We start from the raw sequence: 16,217 nt of genomic DNA, 5'->3' as shown, positions 1-16,217 counted from the left end.
AAAGCTGGCAAACTCATTTTATGAAGTATGATCTTGATTCTTAAACCAGATAAGAATAGTACAAGGAAGCCCCCTGGTGGCATAGTGGTTAAGAATCTGCCTGCCAATGCGGGGGACACGGGTTCGATCCCTGGCCCGGGAAGATCCCACATGCCACAGAGCAACTAAGCCCGTGCGCCACAGCTACTGAGCCTGCGCTCTAGAGTCCGCGAGCAACAACTACTGAAGCCTGCGCACCTAGAGCCCGTGCTCTGCAACAAGAGAAGCTGCTGCAATGAGAAGCCCGCGCACTGCAACAGAGTAGCCCCTGCTTGCCGCAACTAGAGAAAGCCCACGTGCGGCAACGAAGACCCAACGCAGCCAAAAATAAATAAATTAAATAAATTAAAAAAAAATAGTAAAAGGAAAGGAAAATTTGAACCAATTTCACTTCTGAACATAAATGAAAATCCTAAACAAAATTAGCAAATTGAATCCAATTGTTCGTTAAAGGGTTTTTTTGTTTGTTTCTTTTATAACACAGTCAGCTCGGGTTTGTCCCAGAATGGTTCAAAACCAGAAACTGCTAATGTAACATACAACTTCATAAAAAGTCAAGCTGCTGATTCAGAGACATGTTGCCCCATCAGGGACCAAACGAAAAGGGCCCTTATGGTCCCCAGGTGCTCGGCCCTAATTCTGGAAAGGCCCTGAGCTAAGGGCACTGCTGGGGTGGGTGAGGGCAGCTATCTTAGGGGAAAAGCTCTCCAGGAAGAGAGAGCCCACCTCCCTCTGGGTCCCCTTCTCTCTGGTCTCAGAACTCTGTACAAAACATCACCTGCAGTCAAACCTCCATCCCTTGCCTTGCTGGTTCGGGTTTGCCTTAGGCCCTATTAAGCTCTAACAACAGCTCTGAGTGACACCGGCATGCAGATCTGAGAGAGGGAGACTGGAGACCCAGGAGGCAAAGTGACTCTTCCAAAGTGCTGCTCTGGCCTCACCTTCAGGGAGCCCTGGGCTGGGACCACATGGAAGACAGGGTTGGGGGTACCCACTAGAATGCTATTGTATTTGAAGTGGCTCAGAATAGCTCAGTGCATTTGTGTGGGGCGATGGGTGCTAAGGACACTCAGTGGGCTCTTGTGTCAGCTGGAAAAGTCACTTCTAGGTTTGTTTCAACAAGACGTGTGTTTCTTGAATTGAATGCTTGGATCATTCATCTATCTACAGAACTGGATAGATCTGTGCCATGGCACTCTCTTTTTTTTCCTGCTCCAGAGAGAGAATTTTCCTGGTCACATTCACAGGTTCTGGAGCAGGTCACAGATCTGGGAGGCAGCTGGTGCCACTCGGGAAGGCAGGGGGCTCAAACAGCCCAGTCTCTCCACTAGGCATTCACCAAGCATGAATCAATCTGAATCCGTGTCATACCTCTTGGAATGGCAGCCACTTCTGGGGACCTTGAGGTTCAGGAAATCTACCAAACATTCCCACCAGGCAAAGCCACATGTGCAGGAGCCCCAACGACCAAGGACTTTGGAATGAAATATAACTGTTTGAGTTACAGGTGAGTTGCAGGGAGTCTTCCACTAATTTGGGGAGACTTTGAGCGAGCTACCTTAATGATTTGAGCCTTAGCGTTCTTCATCTATAGAATGCGGTTAATAAAAAATAACGCACAGAGTTTAGGGAGTGTTAAATGAGCGAATTCCCAGGAAAAAGGGGCGTTTCTCTTGCTATGTTACCTCTCCGTGCATCCTGTCTCTCAGCTCAGGTCCCTGCAGACATCAGAACGTGAGCAGATCCAAGTCTGGGAGTGATGCCCAACTCCTGTCCTCTCGGAGTCACCTGGCAGGGGTCATGCCTGATTTCTCGTTCTGGGGCCCTCGTCACCGCTCCACGACATAGACTCTTCCTGGCTTGGTAAAGCCTGACCTCCTCCCTGTAGTCTTTGGCTACAGAAGAGTCTCAGTTCTGCAATTCTGTCCTGACAGACCCTCTATCTCTGGATTAGCTCAGCTGATGGTTTCACTCTCCTCCCCACTCTGTAAACCCTTCTGGAGGTGTAGGGACACAGCCTAGAGTTGCAAAAGAGGTGGCTAATACTTCCCTCACCCCCCACCAGAACATCCCTGGCCCCAACTCCCCGGCTGAACCCAAAGGCCCAGCATTTGCTGCAGGAATGCCCAGGGAAAGCATCTTTTGTGTTTTTGTTTTTTTTTTTCGGTTTTTTGTTTTTGGCTACACCGCAGCATGCGGGATCTTAGTTCCCCGACCAGGGATCAGTGGAACCCTCGCCCCCTGCAGTGGAAGCATGGAATCCTAACCATTGGACTGCCAGGGAAGTTCCTGCAAAGCATCTTTAGCAAATGGTCTACATGACTCTGGGATGCCCCTCCTGAGTCCACCCTAACAGCAATTCCAGAATAAGTTCTTCCCACAGGCAGCAGGAAGGGCCTGAGGAGAAAGAAGGACAGTGCAGAGTCCTAGGATCCAGGGGTCACAGGGGAGGTGGGGAGCTGACAGAAGCAATGAACTGAGCTCAGGCTTTGGGGGAGGGGGAGTAGAGATTTAGGAATCAGAGCCAGCCACTTAGCTAGCGGGAAATCCACACCTAAAGGGAGGCTGCCAGGACTTGCCCAAAACCATGGTGAGGCCAACACTGCCTGGGACAATATGACTGTGTACATAGAAAAATCTACATACAAACTTTTGGGATTAAATGTGAATTTTAGAAGTCCCCAATTCAAGGTCAATATCAAAAAAAAAATTGTATTTTTGCATACCAGCAGCAAACAAATAGAAAATGAAATTTAAAAAAAGATTCTGTGGTACAATGGGAAATAGACGTTTGGTCTTTGTACACCCCACACCCTGCCCCCTATTCCTGGCACAGAGCTCTTAAACCTCTTGGAACCCCCAGAGTGACAAGAGTGTTGGAACTTTCAGCCTCCCCATTCCCACCTCTGGGGAGGGAAGAGGGGCTGGAGATTGAGTTAATCATCAATAACCAATGATTTAATCAATTGTGCCTACTTAATGAAACCTCCATAAAAACCCCTCAGAGATAGGATTCAGGGCTGGTGCACGCCTCAAGGTCCTGAGAGGGTGACGCGTCTGGGGAGAGCATGGAAGCTCTGCACCCTTCCCCCATACCCTGCCCTATGCGTTATGCATCTCTTCCATTTGGCTGTTCCTAAGTTGCATCTTGATGAACTGGTAATAGTAAAGTGCCTTCCCGACTTCCACCAGCCATCCTAGCAAATTATCAAATGTGAGGAGGGGGTCGTGGGAACCTCAATTATTAGCCAGCTGGTCAGAGGTACGGGGACCTGGGCCTTGGAACCTGAGTCCAAAGTGGGGGGCAGTGTGTGGGACTGAGCCTGAGGAGTCTGTGCTAATCCAGGTAGTTAGTGTCAGAATCAAATTGAATTGTTGAACACCCAGTTGGTGTCAGAGAGTTGGAGAAATGATCTCAGGAGGAGAAAAACCCTCTCATTTGCTGTCAGAAGTGTTATTAGGGAAAAACCCCTCAGACACCCTTTCCCACTTTACATTAAAAATATCAAATACCTAGGAATAAATCTAATCAAAGATGCACAAGGTCTCTACATTGAAAAATATCAAACGTTAAAGATAATAAAGAATGTTCATAGATTGGAAGCCTCAATATTATAAAGATATCAATTATTCCCAAATTAACCTACAGAGTTATTGCAATCAAAATCCCAGCATACTTCTTTTGGTAGAAATTGATTCTAAAATGTACAGAGAAACATAAAGAATCAGGAATAGTCAAATCAATCTTGAAGAACAAAGTTGGAGGGTTACACTACTAGATATCAAGATTTATTATAAAGCAACCACAATTAATACAGTGTGAAATTGGCACAAAGACTGATGAATAGGCCAGTGGAACAGAAGAGAGAATCTAGAAATAGACCCACTCACATAAGGTCACTTAATTTATGGCAAAGGTGACACTGCAATATGGTAGGGAACAGATGATCTTTTCCATAAATGTAGGTGAAGCAATTAGATATCCATATGAAAAGAAAAAGGAGTCTGGAAAAATGAATTCATATCATATCCCCAAACTAACTGGATCTAAATGTGAAAGGTAAAAATAATAAAGCTGGTGGGAGTGATGGTGGGGGGCAGGAGAGAGGGTAACCCCTAGTCTGGCCATCCCCTGCCCCAGGTCTGGTGTGAGTGACTATGGCGAGCCCAAGTTTGATGGGCTCTCCTGGAGCCCCTGACCTGCTGGGGCCCAAATCCACACCCATGGGTCCCGAGGACAAATTAAACTATCAAGGTTTTCTTTGTCCAAAGCAGGCCTAGGTTAGGAGTAGGAAATTCTTTCTAAAGATTTCACCTAGACTAATTTGTAAATGCAGTATGAATATAATGAATATTTGAAGGAAATACAGCAAAATATTCATTGTTGTTGTGTTTGACTGGTGGGGTTCCAGGTGACTTCCTCCTACCCCATCTTTCTACTCTTCTGAACTTTCCTTAAAGATGATGGGCTGCCTTTCTAAAGAAAACAAAATATTTTTAAATAAAGAAAAGAGTGATCCACGAGCACTGAGTTTCCTAAGAGATACTCACCCACTTAAGTATCCGATGTTGCCAGGTCACTGGGTGTCAATCACCTGAGACCCAAGCATCCCCTGCATCTCTCCAGCACCATGTCCTGGACATACACACGAATGCCCAGACAGGGGCCCTCACTTGCCATTCCTAGGTCTCCGTCTTTCACCCAGTTTCCCGCCTTCTGACAAGCCCAAGGACCTCGGGGCTGAGGGAGAGGGGGTGCTGTGTCAGCCCTGAGGTTAAATCAACTCAGGCCACGCCCACCTTTAAAACTGCCATCCGAGAAGCACCACCTCTTTGCATCCACACTCCACTCACCTAGTGAAAGAGCTTTCCCTAAAGAAGGTACCCTGGAGGAGGAAGGAGGATGCTGTTCCTTCAGAGAGCCAGTCCCTGCCTTTCCTTCTGCCTAGCCTGACAGAAATGATGTGGGCCTTGGCCACTGAAGTAGAAATGGGCAGAGGCAGGGCGCCAGCTCTGGCTCAGGGGGACCTCCACTTCCCGAGCCCCTCCAACGCAGCGGGGGGAGGTGCTGAGGAGTCTTTCTCAGGCTGGGATGCACCTTTACGACCGAGGAATGCTTTGAACATTCCTCTTCTGAGAATGGCCGAGGACATCACCTTCCAGCCAGCAGGCTGGCCCATGACTGGACCAGAGAAGGATGCCCATCACTGGGGAGGGGAGGGGAGGGGAGGGGAGGGAGAGCCCTGCCCCAACCAGCTTTAGAAGGAAGCTCCCCCCCCCCCCCCCCCCCGGCACAGCTCCTGCTGAGGCTGCTTCCTCCAGCCAGAACCTGGCAGATGGGGAGCAGGTCAGTTCCTGGCAGAGGCTTCTGGAGGAAATGCTGTCACACCCAGTAAAACTGAGGGTGGAGGTGGTGGGAGAGTTCAGGGAGCCACAGGCCTGGGGTCACTGAGGGGTGGGACTATCATGTCAGAGGAGCAGGAGGCTCCAGAGAGAAAGGAAAGTAACTTTTCTTGAGCACCTACTACATGCTAGGCCCTTTCCAAGCGCCAACTAATTTAATCCTCACAACAAGCCTGGGAGGTAGGAGCTATTATTATTATCCACAAATCCAGATGAGGCTCAGGGAGGCTGAATAACTTACCCAGGGTCACAGAACCAGGAAATGACCGAGTTGGTGTTTAAACCCAGATCTGGTTCCAAAGCCCTGCTCCGTCCACCATGCCCACTCAGAGGGACTCGGGCTATTGTTAATCTCCTTCCCAGGGGTCTCTGTGAACAGGAAGGGGGCTGGGCAGTCTGTGTAGAAGGGCATGGGCCAGGGCCAGCTCTCTCAATCAAGATTACTAGGTTCTTTCCTGGGCTGATCTGTGAGTCAGAGGCCAAGGGAGACTGGCGCTGTCTTGACTTGCAGTCTGACCCTTACTTTGTTTGGAACCAGGGCTTGTTTGTCTGGTTTTTTTTGCCCTGCAGTGGTGGTGGGGGGGTGTTCTAAGGAGCTTGCCTTGGCAGCTGTGATGTCAGGGCCTGGCACACATGGAAAGAGCCACAGAAACAGCAGGAGGGTATTTTCTCCAGCATAGGTCCACGTCCCCTCAGTAGGGTCTCAGCCTCAAGTCAGGCAAACGGCAGGCCTGTAGTAGTGTCCCACGGTGCCATGGGGTCTGGGTGGTGAGGGCCCCCAGACCAGGCACTGTGGCTCAGCTGGTCCAGGGTCTATAACAGGGACAGCAGATAGCTGTGCTGGGTGGGTCAGCCCCTCAAACTGCTTTTCCTCTTGGGGAGGAGACATCCGTCCGCCAGGGCCTGGGGCTCCAGGGCCACCAAGCTGTTGGTTCCCCAACCAGAACTATGGAGAAATGAGTCTGCACTTAAACCTCAAACCAGAGCACAGACTTTCCAGTGAGCACTGCCATTTGAGGCAGACCCTTGGAAGTGAAACCGCCTGTTATAGATGTGCTCCAGGACTTTCAGAAGTCCTCCTGGGAATCAACTTTGGGGCCCATCTTGGAAAGCATCAAGTGTTTTCCTAACCTGTGGCCTCTGCTTTTCACCAGAAGAGCTGGTGTCCAACGAGGTTGCCTTGCCGCCTAGACCCGGCTTCCAGTGAGTTTTGGCTGTTCCCACACATCGAATTCCTTTCAAGGAGAGGACACTCAGCCCACTGAAGGGATTCACAAGAATGCACTACAGGCTGGGAAGGTGGTTAGAAAGCAAGTCTGAAGGAGCTTGCAGCCACTCTGAGGGGAGGAGGATTTGGTTGGCTGTGTGAGTTCCGGGATGTAAACTGTCTGTTAGGATGAGGCTGGTGGGATTCCCCTCCATTTCCAGATGAGTGGGAAGAGAGAAGGCAGCTGCACCTGGGGCCCTGTTCCCTCTGAGGGCCAGAGAGTGAGAGTGGGGTGCATGCCTAGGCCCCCCTTGAGGGAGGCACCGTCGGCTTGTCAGGGCTGAGTGCGGGCTCAGCGTGGACCTGGGGCGCGGTGTTCCTGAGTTCCGCTTGTGATCCTGGCCCACTCTTCCTTTCTAAGCCTCAGCATTTCCGGGGCCAACGACAGGGGCATGGGCTTATCCACTTCTGCCAGCTTCTCCAGGTACAGTGAGGAAAGAAACAGCATCTCTCCTAGTTGGAGGGGCTGTTTTGGGTATTTTTAGTAATTGTCACTCAGGGAGTGCCTAGTATAAGCACCAGGCTCTGGGCTGAGCAGTTCACACACAGAATCCTCGCTGCAAGCCGGTGAGGTGGGCCTATTACTGTACCCATTATGCAGATGAGAAAACCCTTGTTCAGAGAGATTAAGTGATTTGCCCAAGTGGAGCAGCAAAGAAGGGGAAGACCCCTGTTAGTCTGATCCGGATGTGAACAAGGCTGCAGTTAGCTGTCACCTTCCACCACCCCGGCCTGTCATTCTCAGACCCACGTGACATCAAGATAGAGGTAAGCCCCTGAGTCCTAGAGCACTTACAAAGGTACCCCCACTACTGCCACCATCCAGTCACAGAGGGGCTGATGGAGGACCCTGCCACCTCCAGAGCTGGGCCCTTTCACCCCGAGGTCTGCTGCCCAACCTCTTCATAACGCCCTTTGGGAACTGACATCCCACACCTTTCTGTGAATAGGAATGTGCCTCGAAGGCCCCTGGTTGAGAATATCCTGGACAGAAGCCAGTCTTTCATTGGAATATCCTCATCAGCCAGGAAGCTCTTTCTCAAACGTTAGTTTCTGGAGTTAGTTTAAATATGAAATGACATTATCCATTCACTTATTTGATAGATTCACTTGTGCATCTGCTCTGCTCCAGGCTCTGGGGACCATGGTGGACAAGACAAAATCCTAGCTCTCGTGCAGTTCATCTGGCTTTTCCAAATCGATGCTGCCAGACCCCATCCTGACCTGCGCCACCACCTGTGGGACTTACTGAGGGGGTATGGCCTCCCCTTCGCCCCTGCCCCGTTTTCAATCCCTCGGTGGCATTCCCGACAGGAGCTGGGCCACGCCCTGCTCGCCTTGCTCCAATGAATTCAGTGATGGGGGGCTCCTCCCCCTCGGAGGCCCCTGCCCTCTGTCTCTCTGTCCCCTCACAGCTCATCCTTCATGTGGGGCTGAGCTCTGTCCTCCCTCAGCTTCCACCAGGGGTCCAGGCCTGCCATCTGCCCTCCTCACGTGACATGAGAGGTGGCACCCCAGCCCTCTTCCTGTCCCCTAGAAATACACCAGGGGAAGGGCCTGAAGAGAATTTCATTTGCTCTTCTGCCCAGTTGTCCCCTGTAGGGTGGATGGGGCCTAGACCCAGGCTGTGGCCCTTACTGCCACTGCCCACAGGCACTATTCAAGACCTTCCCAGGGCCGCTGTGTGGAAGTGTGGAGCATCCCCGGGATGTAGAGCAGTACCCTGAGGTTCTTCGGACGCACTCGAGTGGCCCAGAGAGAAGCTGAGTGTGCAGGGCAGGGGGCACTGTGCACAGAACACGCCAAAATGTCCGGGCTCCCCACCCTTGTTGTCATTCCCACACTACAGGTCCCAGTGAATCCCCAGGGGAAAGATAATGGGGCTGTTGCTGAAAAGAATATGATAATAAGTCTCATTCAATCACTTGTGTCAACACTCCAGCCGAATGAGAGGCCGAAGAGCTAGGCTGGCCAGCCAGGGAAGGTCAATGTTGACTCAGGCCTGCCTTTTGGGCCCAGCTCCAGCCTGCAAGTGCTGTGCTGCCGCCACCCGGCAGCGGCTCAAGCCAGAGCAGCCCTCTGACCTCTGTTCACTGTACTTGGAATCCTAACCGCTTCCCCAGTCCGCAGCACTGGGGCTTCCTGGGCATGGCATAATCTCCAAGGGAGGAGTGAAGACTGGGAGAGCTGCAGGCCAGCCACCTCTTCACTACCCCAGATTTTCTTTTTTTTTCTTTTTTTTTGCGGTACGCAGGACTCTCACTGTTGTGGCCTCTCCCATTGCGGAGCACAGGCTCCGGACGCACAGGCTCAGCGGCCATGGCTCACGGGCCCAGCCGCTCCGCGGCATGTGGGATCTTCCCGGACCGGGGCACGAACCCGCGTACCCTGCATCAGCAGGTGGACTCCCAACCACTGCACCAACCAGGGAAGCCTACCCCAGATTTTCAACAGCTTCCACATATAGAGGCTCGAGACCTCAGTGCCTAGCCAGAAAGAATCTCCAGAGTCCCCAAGTCACAGGATTAAGTCCCCTAGTCACAAAAAGATTATGTTTTCACAGCCCTTAACCTTGTGTATCACTATATTGTTCCCCTCCTCACCCCAAGTTCACAATACTGCAGTGACATGGGCCAAACCTGTTTTACTGGGTGCGTTTTAAGAATGGCAAGTGACTGGGGAAGGAAGGAGGAGCTGAGAAAGGGAAGCTACACATACACGTGTATAAAGTGCCTCGCACGTGTCAGACACCGTACCAGGCGCTTTTCATTACTGCATTTAATGGTCACGACTCTACGAGGTAGGTTTTATGAGCTTAATTTTACAGGTGAAGAAACTGAGGCTGAGAGAGAAGTAATTGTCTGATATGGTGAGTGTGTAGCTGGGAATCAAATCCAAGCTCCAAGCTCTTGCACCATGCCTAGTGCACCCAGAGAAGTCAAATGACCTGCCCCAGATCACACAACTACTCTGGGCAGAGATAGGACTGGAAGCCTCAAGCCAGAGTCTCTCTCTCTGCCCCAGGCTGCACAGGTGGTAACAGTGTGTCCAGGGTCACCTATGGACAGATGAAGCCGTGTGATGTGTACAGAGCACGCTGCTGTTTCTGCTTCCAAAGTGGGATTCCCTTCCAGAAATGGCCCCTGCTCTGGGGCCACCTTACTACCCACCCTGCACAGACCCTCTGCCGTTACTTTATTCCCATTGCTTTGCTCTGATGTCCTCCACAATCTCTTGCCACACAGCCAGACCATTCTCAAAGTTCTCCCCGAGAGGAGGGCTCGGGGAGCTTAACCTTTCCCAAAACTGGAGGCTAGGCAGATAGCCTCCTGCTGGGGCTGTTCTCCTTTATCAGTTATCATTGTGACTTCTCACAACTGCCCTATGAGGAAGGCATGATCACCCCCATGTTATAGATAAGGACATTAAAGTTGGGAGAGAAGTAAAGAAACTTGCTTAAGGAATCAAAGACAAAATGTCAGAATTCGAACCCAGCTCTTTCTGGTTCCAAATGTGTTCTCTACCCCTGTCCTATATATGGCCTGAGGAGAGCTCGCACCAGAATGGGGCAAGATACAGAAAACACAGACTACACCCTGGGAACTCCTCATGTCTTAGCCCTTGGTGCTCCCAGCAGCATCTCCCTCCCAGGGTGGATGCCACTCACTGGGTGTGGGCAAAGCTGGAGAGATTTTAGCAGGTTGGGCAGCTGGGGAATGAGCTGACGGCAGGCTGGGATCTGCCCAGCAGCACCTCTGGCTGGGGCTGCCTCCTGGTCTGCTCAGCACGGACGCTGGGCCTGCTTCTGCCCTTCCTGTTTGGGAGCCTCTTTCCCAAACAAGAATTTAGTGCACTGGCCTTGGTGACACTGCCTCGCCCCTGACCGTTAGCGCACGGGAGGACAGGCGGAGGCTGGGCCAGGAGCCAGGGCGGGGCATTTGAAGCCGTGCGCGCCTCCAGTGGGCAGAGGCGGGTGAAGTAACAAGGCACATCCACTAAGGACTGAGAAATGGCACCTAGTAGGGACCACTGCCTAACAGTACCGAGAACGGGGCAGCCCAGGAGGGCCACCTGCCTGCCCACTGTCCCGGCCTGTCCTTCACGGAGGTCCCAAGAGGCCCCTGGACACCCTCCCAGGGCTACTCACCTCCGGGCCGCCTTCCCTGCCTCCTCTTTCTCCGGACTCCTCACTCTTCAGTGGGCAGAGCTCTCAGGCACCGAGGAGAGGGAACTGGGGACCTTCGCGGGCCGGTCCTCCGAGGCCTGGGTGGAAACAGGTCAGAAATTCATTGTGGCCGATGTAGTAAGTGTCCCCGCGGATTTCGCGACTGGCCGGAATCCAGAGCATTGGGAACCCGCCCCCCCGCCCCCCGCCACCCCCGGCCGCCCGCCTCCGGCTAAGCCACCTTCTCAGGTGCGAGCGAGCAGCGGAGGCGGCGGGCTCCCCGCAGGGCGCACGGGGATGAGGGGACAGCGGGCTCAGCGCTTCCGGCCACTCTGCTCTCCTAGCTCCGACCCAGCGCGGCCACCGGCCCCGCCTCGGCCGCCCGAGTGAGGCGCCCTCTGGGACGAAGCCCCCCGCCAGCCTGGGCGCGAGGGCCGGGCGCCCACGCGGAGCGAGGTCCGCTGCCGGCGCCGCCGACTCCCCTCGTCCCGCGCCGGCGGCCCCGCACTTCGGGGAATTAACACCCGAGAACCGGGAGCCGCGCGTGCGGGGAGGCCTGTTCCCCGCCCCGGCCCCTACCCGGGCAGGGCTTGCAGCACCCCGGTGGTCGGGGCACCCACCTGCCGAGCGGGAAGCGCCCGGAGCTCTGGGAGAGGCCGCGGGAGCCCGGCCCGCCCTCCGCCGGGAGGCGCCGGGAACGACGGGGGGGAGGCCGCGCTTACATGTTTGTGCAGCGCCGGCTTCACCTGCCGCGAGTTTGATTTCGGGGTGTGGCCTCAGGTAGGACGCCGCGAACGCAGAGCCCGGGAAAAGCCGCCGAGGGGCGCAGGGGCCGCGGCCAGGAGCCTCCCTGCCCGAGGGGCACCCCCTTTCTCAACCCTTTCCCCCTACCCGCTCGGCTCCGGCTCCCGCCGGCCCTTTGCCTTCCGGTACTGGCCCCGACCGCCCGCTGTGACGTACATGTGGCCCCCTCGGACCCTGGGCTACGGCCTAGAGGCCTGACCTGGACTGTCCGCCGAGCGCCTCTGTGTAATTAGCTCCTCAATTTGCACTGCCGACGCACACTCGGGCGGCGCGTCCCACCTGCCCACCCTGGAGAGCCCGGCTGGAATCCTGAAACCTACCACCTTGGCCTGTCCTGTCCCATCGCGCGACAAGGCCCTACGGCTGTCTTGGGTTAGCCCCCTTGTGCAGGCAGAAAAGTGGGATTTAAAGAGATTCCAATGCCCTTGTCAGACCCTGATCAGTACTGAGAGCCCTCGGGCCTCAGGATTCTAAGGGACCTCTAGGAAAAGCAAGCTTCCAGGAGCCCTGCACCCCCAAACAGAGGATAAGGCACGGTTCCAGAGTCAGCATCTCCTAGCTGTCCCCAGCAGCATCCTGGCCTAGGATTAGGATGGCTGTCCCAAGTGGCTCACTCTGGGCTGCCCTTTGCCCTGCTTCTGGATTGGAGGGTGGTTTCTCCTGTGTTTATATGTTGTGGAGGAGGGCAGGGGCCATCTGTCTCTTCCCCAAACAAGGAAGTGGGAAGACTTCCAGGTCCCCAGGGAGGGCTGTGTCCACCCGAGTGCCGAGGGGAGTCTGGCATGGAAATTCAGTATATCTAGACCTCAGATGGCTGGCCCGAAGGAGGAATTTCTGTCAGTGTTGGTCACCTCAACCTTTAGGTCCTGAGGTCACTATTGCCATGTATTGTTTTTATTCACTGATTCTTTAGACATATCAGTGCAAGTTGTGGATAAAGAATGTGCATTATAGGCCCAATTGCTTATGCACAGTTTACTCTAGGCTCCCACTGAACAGAGCTGAGGTGGCCAGTGGGGATTCACTACCCCAAACAGGCCTGCACCCTGTCTGGCTGCATCCAAAGCCCTGATGTCCTCAGCATCCCGGGGAAGGCAAGGTGATGCCAGGTGGAGACGCGCTGGCTGTGGGAAGGAGGTTGTGCTGGGTTGGGGGGTGGGTATGGGAATTGGCTGCTGAGGATTGGAAATGAACCAAGAACCAAAGCTAGAACGAAATGCATTACTTTATTGAACCTAGAATCAACACCCTAAATTATGTTTTACCGACACACATGAATTATTTCCTTTCGATACAAATACCTTATATACCAAAACCACGGCTCCAAGCAGTACTTTTGAACTGTTACACTACAATAAAGTGTGAACATTAGAATATTATCAGAAATGAACTGGTATTTAATTTGGTTTAATTCAGGCTTGGGTATCCCAAAAAGGCTACACACCCAGTCCCCTCCTTACCCCAAAGGGAGAGAGTCTAGGGTACCTTGGGGGCCCTCTCACCTTTGAGAGCTGCAGTGACATTTGGTGCCTTGAGAGAGACAGGACTCCCAAATAAGACTGACTGAGGAGGTAATGAATCCCCCATCCCTGAACGTATTCAAGAAGCAGATAACTGTCAGATATGCTAGAGAAAAGGTTCCCATAGTGGATACCAGACTAGAGTAGGGGGCCTCTTGGGTGCATCACAACCCCACATTTCTGCCCTTCCAGGTGGGTCTACGGCGGGTCGGCTGCAGAGGGTTGGATGACCGTCTGCAGATTGGAATGGCTGGGATGTGCAGAATGGGTCCTGAGTGATTCATTTCTGTGTGTGACTCTCCCCCCACCCCCGTCTCCATCTTCTTCTGATCCACACCCAACTCGGCCCTGCCCAGGAGGAGGGGGCAGAACAGTTCAGGAAGTGGCAGGGACAGTCTAGAGACAGCTTCTCCTCCAGCATCCACATGCCTCCTTCTGGCCTATTCCCAGGTTGCCGTGCCAAGCGCAGGGAGCGGGACCAGGCACACCCTCCTTTGAAGAGCCTTGGCAGCTGGCATAGGCCTTCTGGTCAAGGGCGTTGTCCACGCAATGCCATTGCACAAATTGGGCAGGAGTGCTGGACAGGGGCACTGAGAAGTGGCATTTCACCGTGGGCAATGGCGCTTGGAGCTCTGCCAGCTCTGGGGCATTGGTCAACCAGCCTGGTCTGGGAGGCTGTCAGGGAGGGCACATGGGCAGGGCAGGCACTGCCTGGCTCTCAGCCTGTGGCTCTTGGGGCCTGTTGTAACATCTGAGTACCTACAGCCAGGGCTGAGAACCCGGGTTAGGGCCAAAGAGGAAAGATACAGATCAACTTGTGGTTTAGAAACACAAACACATTATCCTTTCCTGGCACCTTTCTGCTCTGTGACTTGAAAAGCTTCCTCAGCGTCCTTTCTCTGGATGACTGCCCTTCTCTAATAATAGTAATAATAATGCCTGCCGATTACTGAATGCTTCAGGTGGGCCAGGCCCCATGCTAAGCTATTTACACGTGTCATCACTCAAGTCTTCACAACCACCCTGGGACAGAACTACTATACTGTTATTATTCTCATTTTACAGATGAGGAAACAGATGAGGCTCAGACTGGTTAAGGAATCAGCTCAGGGTCTTATAGCTTTTGAGCGGTGGAGCCGGAATTTCAACCCAAGGGTATCTGTCCCCAGTCCGTTCTCTTAACTCTGTCCTGCTCAGAGGTTCCTGGTGCCAGGGACTGTCTGATATGACTTGACCATGTGGGGTCAGGTCCCTGGGAGCAGCTGGTGGGGGAGGTGCTGGTAATTTGCCTCTTTGTGCCAACTCTGCCTGCCACCCAGGACGGGTATGTCATGTGACACAGAGAAGTCGGGAGGTGAGGTGGGGATATCCCTCCTCCATTTCTGAAGAGGGCATGAGGACGCCCACATGGCACTGGGTAAGAGGGGCAGAGGGGGGCCTCAGTTTCCACCACCCTCTCACTGAGTCATGAGCCAGCACCCTGCCTGAAGTCCCTGAATCAAGCCATCTGTCCTTCACAGACCCAGAATGGGCCAGGCGCCATCAGGCCCACATGCAGGCACCGCTGGGGAAGTGGGGCTGCACACCTGCTTGCTACCTGCTTGGAGGAGCCCCTTGGGGCCTGGGCTCCAGGGGGGTAGCTGCCCACTCACCCTGAGCCCCCAGCCCTAGGAGAGAGGCACTCTTTGGAGAAGATCCCTTCCTCCCCCTCTCTTTTGGGCTGTCCCACACCTGTCCCTTCCTGCTCTTGGCGTGGCCTGGGCCAGTGCCCCTCACCCTGATGGGACCATCCATCTCTCTGCTGCTGGGGCTGGGAGGCAGGTGCAAACCTCTCAGGTTCTGGGAGCGTGAATTGAGAAAGTTGAGGTTGCTAAGCCCTTGAGGTCCTTAGGCAGGAAGGAGGTAGAATCTAGCTGCAGAGACCATGGGTTCCTGCAGGACTGGAGCCCTTCTGCCTTTCTAGACTTCCAGCGTGTCTCAGCCTTAGTTTCTTGATGTGTATAATGGGGGAGAGGGTGCCCCTCTCCTTTGGGAAGGTGGTGGAATGATGAGGTCTAGAGCACTGGGGTACAGGGGCCCCAAGGACCAGCACCCACAAACAGGGTGAGAGTTCTCGGCCCTCGGCCCTCACAGCTGCTGAAGGGACCAAGGAGGAAACTCCCCTCCCCCACACCATGCGTGCACACAGCTGCCACAGGGAGCAATGGAGTCCGGTTTAGTGTGCCATGGAGGCAGAATCCCAGGGTTCTTCCAGGAGAACTTGCTATTAAATCAACGCAACAGGTCTATCCACTCCAGATCCTGGAGAGAGAACCCCAGCTCCAGCTGGCAGCACCATCTGGGCCCAGTTAGGTGTTCGGGAAAAGTCCACTGGACTCTCCTGCCTGGCCGCTGGACAGATGTGTCCCTCTGCCACCCTGAACTTCAGCAGAAGGAAATGACCACACCCAGAAGCCTCCAGCCTCTTTCTGCCTTTTTCTCAAGTGTATATATATGTACTAGGCTTCCTGTGCCAATGAGAATATGTAGGCCTGTCTCCCCAAAATGAAAACTGACACTGGCGGCTGAACTTGCCTGATAGTCCCAAAGGGACCTGGTGACCTTGGGTGAGCCACCCAGATGCAGAAGCCACTGTCCACCTACCTCAAGGAGCTAAAGCAGGGGCAGGGCAAGCTGCGGCCCCCTTCCCGGGTGCATGGGGGCATGAGCTATGCTGGGGAGGGTGGCAACAGAAGGAGCTACCTCTGTGCTAAGGACACTCATTTTAGAGACATGATGAATTCCTTTAATATCTTCTCACTATGATCGCTTCGCAGCCCCTGCTCTTAATGGGCTCCAGAGTTCCATCCAACTGTGTGTTGCTGGCAATTCAGCTCTCTGGCTGGCATTTCTGCTGGCAGAACTGACCGCTGGGAAGCTTCCTGAATGGATGCCCTTCATTGTCCTTTCCTTTCTGCTCTGAGCCTCCAGCAGCTGCCCCCAGTCTAAGGCCAGGGCAGGGTTGCGACTGGCACCCACG

Source organism: Phocoena phocoena, chromosome 2, assembly GCF_963924675.1.
Source record: "Phocoena phocoena chromosome 2, mPhoPho1.1, whole genome shotgun sequence".
Classification (NCBI taxonomy): Eukaryota; Metazoa; Chordata; class Mammalia; order Artiodactyla; family Phocoenidae; genus Phocoena; species Phocoena phocoena.
Note: the sequence above shows the minus strand (reverse complement) of the source record.